Genomic DNA, 8,040 nt, shown 5'->3' with positions numbered 1-8,040 from the left:
ACTCGGAAGTCTGTGGCAGAGCAAAGCATGTTTATGCCTCCCCGTCCCAGGTCTGGCCTGCTCCTGGGTCACTGGGTGGTGCAGGGGCGGGAGCTTGGGGAAGGGGCAATGTGAGGGCAGAGGAGGGGTGTATTGGGGAGGGCAGTGCGGGAGTGGGGATTCGGGAAGGGGCAGAGTGAGGTGGGGCATTGGAGGAAGGGACAGGTGATGTGAGGCAGGGACCTCAGGGGCAGGGGCAGCGTGAGGCAGGACCTCAGGGGCAGGGGCAGGGCTTTGGGGAGCAGGCGGAGCGAGGGGGCTCGGGGATGAGGAGGGTTAATTCAGTTCAGTGGCAGCTTTGTCTGTGGGTGACACTGTTACTGCAGGGGTGTTCAAAGCCGGGCTCGCCCGAGGAGGAGGAAGGGGTGGCTGGGGAGGGACAGCGGGAGTGAGGCGCTGACCAGTAGCCGGGTACAAGGCTCCTCAGACACGCACAGAAACCAGCTCACCCCGGGAGGTTAAAGCCCCAGCAAACAAGGGCGCTGGGACCATCCCAGCGGTGCAGACACAGGTGTAAAGTCACGGACGGAGACAGACCCGGCACTCACCTGCCCGCACAGACCTGCCCCCGCCAGGTTTGGGGCGGGAGCTTCGGCGGCCCGGTCCTCGCCCCTCCCCGCCCGCTCAGCTGCTCTGTGCAGGGGCGAAGCAGCGCGGCACGTTCCTCTGTGGGGCAGGTCAATACACTGCACGGGGTGGGGAGAGGTGTCAGGTTGACCCAGGGACCCGCCCTTCCCTGGGCTCGAGAGGGACAGGGCGCCCGGGGCAGGCTGGGAGTTGTAGTTCCTGGCTCTTCTCAGGCGGCAGGGACGGCCTGGTTGCTCAGACAACGCTCCTCCCAGTGCACACTGGGTAGTGTAGTTCTCCCTCTGGCAGGCGGCCTCTAGTGGAGGAGGGCCCTATCCCGTCCTTCCGCACCCCTCCCGCTCCCTGATTGGCGGAGGCGCGGGACAGAGACTCGGCGCGAGGGTAATGCCCGCTTCCCTCGCCCGAGGCTTCGCCCGCCCGCCCGCCCGGCGCGCTGCGGCCGTTGGGATTGAATCCCGCTCGCGGCCAGGCGGCCCCAGCCCGAGGAGCCGCGCGGGGTTGCGCGGCTCAGTCCCGCGGGCGGCACCAGTGGGACTCCGCCCGGCGCTGCTGGGGGCTCGAGCGAGGCGCGGGGCAGCCGGCGGCCGGGCGGGGCAGGTCCGAGGCGCTGAGGCGGGGCGGTGAGTGGCGGCTCCGCACGGGCTGGGGCTCAGACCCCAGTGCCAGGCGCCAGGCCCAGCCCTGCCGCGCCCCTGCCCGGGAGCCGGGCTGGGGCGGGGTCATAGGGCAGAGGCAGCGCGGGTGAAAGGGCTTCACACCCCGCGGGGCCTGGGGGCAGCAGCAGGTGGGGCAGGGGCTGAGCTGCCGGGAGCAGCCCCACGGCGGCGGCCTGGGGCGCGGGGCGGGCGAGTCCCGTCCGTGTGCGCAGGGACCGAGGGGCAGAGTCAAGCTGTGCGTTGTCCGGCAGTTCCGGGGCTGCAGCCTCTTCGCGCCCACGGGCCCTTTGTGACCCTCAGAGCAGCCCCGGATCTGCCGTGGCCCCTCCCCGAGGCCCTGCCCTGCTCACGCCGGCCCCCTCCCTCCCCCGCCCTCACTCACTGTCACCAGGCCGGGGGCAGGCTCTGGGCTGGATTAACATGGGGGCAAATAAAATCAGGACATGCCTCTGGGGAGGGGTTTCAGTTGTTGCTAAAGGTGGGAAGCCCTCAGTCTCTGTCTGATTGTGTGTGTCTCTCTCTCCTCAGGATATTGGCGTTGAGTTTCCTGGGTGAGGCGCTGCTGATTCAGAAAAGGATTAGACATTTATATGGACCATATCATCCAAACTTCGCTGGTATACAAAATGTAGAAGGGATATAAATCCTTATGCTTCAGGATATAAGCCTACCACCAACTGATAGGGGTCAGGAAGAAACTTCTCCTATGGGCAGGTTAATCCATAATTGTTTGATATTGTGTTTCTCAGACTTTCCTCTGAGGCAGCTGGGCCTGTGACTTGCCCTGAAAAATAGATCATTGGTGGGCCTTTATATTATGGGGCTGATCATTTTTTGTTTTATGGTAGTGTTTAGATGTCCCAACCAAAATTCAGGGTCCCATTACAAAAACATAGTAAGAGATTGTCCCGTGCCTCAAATACAATCTAAACAAATAGACAAGATAGGCAAACAGTAGGATAAAGTATTATTAACCTCCATTTATAGATGGGGAACTGAGGCAGAGATGAAGGACCAGTGTTTCAAAGATATTTAGGTGCTTAAGATGCAAACAGATGCTTAAAGGTGCTTTTGAAAATTGCACCAGCAGATTAGGTGCATAACACCCACTGATTTCAATAGGAGTTAGGCGCCAAACCTAACTTAAGCATGACTGGTCTATTTCCCATTCCAATTTTCACCAAAACCAATACAGTTCTGCTCACTGATGCCTAGAATATTCCTGGAATTTTGGAATTGCTTGGATGTGGTGTTCACAAGTTCATGTTACAAGCAGAGAAATGCTATCAAGTAGAGTGAAGAACTCACATTACTCAGTAAACAAGTTTTCAAATGTTTTCCTCATACAGATCACTTCTTCAGATAAAGAATATTTCTTCTCCCAACCCGCCCTGCCTCACACCTACAGTACCCCACAGCAACAAGAGAGCTTAGTGACATGAAAAGGTAATTTTAGGACAGGATTAAGGGCATGGGTGCAAACCAAGTGGTTTAAAAGTGGTGGGTGCAGTCAGTCATTACATGATGATGTACACAGTCTGTGACATCACACTCCATTGCCAATGAAACAATAGTGACATCTCGTGCAGAGAAGTGTAAACAAGAAGCAGGCAGCATTATCTTCTGCAGATATAAACAACTTCTTTGTCTGAGTGATTGGCTGAATAAGATATTATATTACGCCCATAACATCACAGGCCATAGGTGGTCAAAACACCTGACTTTATGGTCACCGCTGTGGTGATGGCACTTCCATATCACTGCTACCTGATGGCCATAGATGGTCAGACCTTTTGGGATTTTCCTTATATGCATATTCAGAGCCACAAGTAACAGGTGACCCATCTCAGGCGAGTAATAAAGAGATTGTGTGACACACCAGCCAGCCTCTGCCTATAAAAGGCTGGAGCTGCCAGCAGGGCCAGCTTTAGGCCAATTCAACCAATTCCCTGAATCAGGCCCCGCCCTAGAGGGCCCTGTGCCCAAGCCCCAGTACAGTGTACTGGCAAGAGCAGTGCGCTGTACCGGGGTGGCCGGCTGTAGGGATATTAAAGAAGGTTTATATTAAACATGGTTTATAAAAGAAATGATTTATTAATTTATTGTTAATTAATACTTTATAACTTAAGGTTTATGTTAGAAGTAAATTTGTGATTCCCAACATTTAGCCTCTAACCTGCAAGCCACCAGCTGTATCTGTGTGAAGCCTGCTCAAAGAGATACTTGGTATAAAACTTGTTAAGCTCAAAGAAATACTTTGTATAAAACTTGTTAAACATTAATTATCTCTAAGTAAGCCAAAACAGTAGCTGTTATAGTGTATAAATAGAGATCCCCACCCTCTGTAAGTTTTCATCTCACTTTATCTTTGCTTGTTAAAAGACAGGAGGGTCACATAAATTGGTAACACCCTAAAGGTAAAAAGACAGTGAACTAGATGTAATTAAGATAGAGAATGTATGTGAATGCATGCCTAGTTTAAACAATGAATGAATGGTTAGGGAGTTACCAGCCTGAAGAATTCAGTGTCGGCTGAAGAAGGTGTCAAGTGGGATCAACCAGATGACCCCCAGTACCTCAAAGGAAGGAAAAACAAGCATCTGACAGAATGGAGCCAGCCACCTGCTGATTGATTTAGCAACAGCAAAATGAAGCAACTCTCATGGACTGACATAGGAATAAATTCCTATCAAACTGGACTCTAAAGACTGAGGACTTTGAGGGCTTGGCTACACTTACAAATTTGCAGCGCTGCAGCAGGGTGTGAAAACACACCCTCTCCAGCGCTGCAAATTGTGGCGCTACAAAGCGCCAGTGTGGTCAAAGCCCCAGCGCTGGGAGCGCGGCTCCCAGCGCTGTCCGTTATTCCCCACAGGGAGGTGGAGTATGGACAGCGCAGGAGGCTTTCTCCCAGCGCTGGTGCTGACTACATAGCGCTTCAAGCGCTGCCACAGCAGCACTCCCACCGCAGCGCTGTGAAGTGCTAAGTGTAGCCACAGCCTGAGTCTATGGTTCTGCTGCCAGCCTCCAGGAGCAGCAAATGCCTCTGACCCAGACTTGGCTCCATCCTCATGACCCCGATACCTGGCCAGTAACTTGGCATGAGCAATGTCTAGGCTAGTAACTATAACATCTGTACAGAACCTGAATGAATGATTGTGTGAATGAATATATGTGTGTGTGTGTGTGTGTGTGTGTATAAGGAATAAGAGTGATAGAAATAAGTAGGAAAACAACGTTGTTTACTGTTGTCTTTTGTTTTGTTATGGTATTTACAATAAATGTGGCATCTTTGCCTTATCCCTCTTAATTAGATCCTGTTGGTTTTATTATATTGGTATAACACGGCTTCCCCGGGCAGAGGTATTTAAAGGGCCTGGGGAGCTCTGGGAAGTGGTGCAGCTTTGGCGGCTATTTAAAGGGCTGGGGCGGTAGAAGCAGGGAGCCCTGGGCCCTTTAAATAGCCCCTGAGCCAGGCTGCTGCTGCTACCCTGGTGGGGAGGGAGGAAGAGGGGCAACCACCGTACAGGGTGGGCTGCACCCCTGTCCGCAGCCAGCCCCTGTCACAGCCAGCCCCTGCCTGCACCAGCCCTGCCTGACCGGCCCGTCTCCAGCCAGCCCCGCATTCCCTGCCCTGCCTCCAGCCCGGTCTCCAGCCAGCCCTGCACTCCCTGCCCTCAGCCAGCCTGTCTCCTGCCCGCCCCTGCCGCACACTCTGTCCTGCCCGCACCAGCCCTGCACCCGTTGCCCTGCCTGCAGCCAGACCCTACCTCCAGTCAGCCCCTGCCCTGCCTCCAGCCAGCCCCATGTCCACTGATGCCCTGCAGTTCCCAGGGCAGTAACCCTGCACACCTGCTTCAGTGAGGGAGCAGGGAGCAGCTGGGACCCACACATGTGGGTGACCAGGCGGCAAGTGTGAAAAATCAGGACAGGGCGTGGGGCGTAATAGGAGCCTATATAAGAAAAAGCCCCAAATATTGGGACTGTCCCTATAAAATGGGGACATCTGGTCACCTTAGCTGGAACATTTTACAGTTCTTGGTAATAGCAACACATTAGTTACAAAAATTACCATTAGCGATAACAACAAATTCATTGCAAGGGTCCACCTACAATCATTTTGTCATCATGCCACACCTTTGGCTCAATACCATTGGGGTTTGCGCCTTTTAGGGTTAACCCGTGCATAGGCGGCAGGTTATATACACCTGCGGTGCCGGGCTCCAGGAATATTCAGGGGCCAGGTGCCCTGCTCCAGCAATATTTGGAGCTGGGTCTCTCCCCGGCCCTGCCTGGATAGGGCCCCGGCCCTTACCTGAGCCTCTCCAAAGCCCCAAACCCTCCGCCCCAGCCAGAGCCCTCATCCCCTGCACCTAATCCTCAACCCCAGCCAGCCCTCATCCCCCCACCTAATCCTCAGCCCGAGCAGGCCCTCATCCCCCGCACCTAATCCTCAACCCCAGCCAGAGCCCTCATCCCCCACACCTAATCCTGAGCCCCAACCCTCATCCCCTGCACCTAATCCTCAGCCCCATCCCTGAGCGCCCCTGCAGCATGAACTCCTCAACCTCAGCCCCAAACCTCATCCCCTGCACCTAATCCTCTGACCCAGTCCTGAGCCCCCACATCATGAATCCCTCATCCTCAGCTCCACAGCCCTCACCCCTGTACTCCCTCCTATCCCCAAACTCCCTTCCCAGAAGGTGCACCCCCTTCCCACACACCTTCCCAACCCCAAACTCCGTCCCAAAGCCTGCACCCTTCCCCCTCCTGCACCCACCCTGCCCCAGCCCAGAGCCTGCACCCAGCACCCAAACTCCATCCCAAAGCCTGCACCCTGGACCCTAATCCCCAGCCCAGGATCTGCACCCCAGACCTCCCCCGCCGAGACCCCTCTCAGAGCCTTAGGCAGGTGGGGGCAGAGTTGAGGCAGGTTCTGAGCACCACCAAAATTTCTACAGACTTGCCACCCATGAACCTGTGGCTTCCCTTTGCAAACTTCCTCCTTGTTCTGAAGGATCAAACCCTGATTTTTCTTGCTTAACAGAATTTACTGGCTGATGGGGTGGGCTCTCTTTGCTAACAGCCATTAGCAAGTCTTCTCCCTGCCAGCCAAGTAATTTGCATCAACACAGAAGCACAGACTGCTCACTTAAAGAATCAGAATGGAGACATTCCTGTTCCAACACCATTGTCTTCCCAACCAGCTGGCCAAACACAGCCACTTGCTTATAGAGCTGCTCAACTTTCTTAACAGCCCTTACTCCATCTGAGACCTTTTCAAAGCTATCCACACGGGCTCTTTCAAAAGGAAAGTGGGTGGATTTTTACATATCTTCTAACCAGTCTTTAAAGGGTTAAGTCAGTCTGTGAGTTAATTAACTCTTTCTGGCCCTGTCGCCTTCAATGAGAGATTATATTACACCCATAACGTCACAGGCCATATATGGTCAAAACAGCCGTGGCCAGGCTGGGACCGGGCTGGGCCTGGGGTACTCAGCTGGGGCCAGGCAGGGGCGGACGAAGCCAGGCCGAAGGGAGCCGCTCAGTCGGGAACGGACTGGAGGGAGCCACTCGGCTGGGCTGGGCTGGGCCTTGCCATGCCTCCCTGGAGCCCTCCTCACACTCCTTTCCCCTGGTCCAGCCTTTGTTCCAGCTCAGGTGGTAGCTAGTGGATTTCTCACGATGGCTGCCCCATTTGTTCCCTTCCACTCAGATACAGATACAATGTGATACATTTATACAAATAGGATGACCACACTCAGTAGATTATAAGCCTTGTAATGATACCTTACAAGAGACCTTTTGCATGAAGCATACTGCAGTTACATTATATTCACACTCATTAGCATATTTTTATAAACTCCTATAGAATGGAACATGACAACAGCAAAGACGACGACAGTGGAGACACCTCTGAAGAAATGCCCTAGAGCCCTTGGGCCGTCACGCTTCAGGAATGTGCGTGAGGTGCTAGGAGACCTGGAGATGGGGGGTGTCCTGCTGGCCGTAGGTGAGTGTTGTGAACCCCCAGTTGCTAGGCTGAATTTATCCATTCCTGGCAATAAAACATTGTCTTGTTTTCACAGCCACTTTCGGTCTCCTGGCTTCTACCCTCTACCCTACTGGCAGGGCATTGTGCAGCACCCTTTCCAGCCCACCTGGGTGGAGGAGAGTGAGGAAGAGAGCATCTGCCATCAGCTCCATCTCATCTAGAGCAAGTGAGTGGAGGTCTCCAGAGCCATCGCCAGTGGGGTGGGAATGGCCCAGCAATAGGGCTCCCAGCCTTTCCCTTGCAGGAGATTGTTCCCAACGTCGAGAGTCTTTCGGGAGGGCAGAACCTGCCAGGTGCTGAACACCCACAATGGCAAGCAGTGAAATCAGTGGGAACTGAGGCGACTCCTCCCTCCTGGGATTGGCACCGTGTGAACGAACTTTCATTTAGGACTATCCGGGTTCCGCTCTTTCTCTGGCCTGGGAGGGCGGGGTCTACTGGGGTGGAGGGGCGGTTTGTCCAAACTAACGGAGAGCCCCATTGCTCTGAAAGAATGAGACTCTCCCAGTTTCACAGGGCCCTATTGGGTGAGGGGAACATTGGGAGCAGCCTGTGCTGTGAGCTGCTGCCAGTGCGTGTGGACGGCAGCCCCTGCCCTGGGGTGGGGTGTGTGGGGAGGAGGAATTGCCTCAGCAGAGGGGACGTAGGCTGGGGAGCAGGCAGGCCCATTAATGAGAGCTGCCTTGAGCCCAGACTCATGGC

The 8,040-nt window shown here is 54.6% G+C and overlaps 1 long non-coding RNA gene across 1 annotated transcript; it reads left to right on the top strand.

The window, feature by feature from the left end:
- Positions 1–2,670: 2,670 nt before the first annotated feature.
- Positions 2,671–7,432, top strand: LOC120385049. The gene is made up of 3 exons (XR_005589231.1): positions 2,671–2,729; positions 7,156–7,296; positions 7,373–7,432. It is a non-coding gene; the product is annotated as an uncharacterized LOC120385049 (long non-coding RNA).
- The last annotated feature ends 608 nt before the right edge of the window (positions 7,433–8,040 follow it).

This window comes from Mauremys reevesii, linkage group 17 (assembly GCF_016161935.1).
Source record: "Mauremys reevesii isolate NIE-2019 linkage group 17, ASM1616193v1, whole genome shotgun sequence".
Taxonomy (NCBI): Eukaryota; Metazoa; Chordata; order Testudines; family Geoemydidae; genus Mauremys; species Mauremys reevesii.
This window is presented reverse-complemented; position numbering and strand designations above follow the sequence as displayed.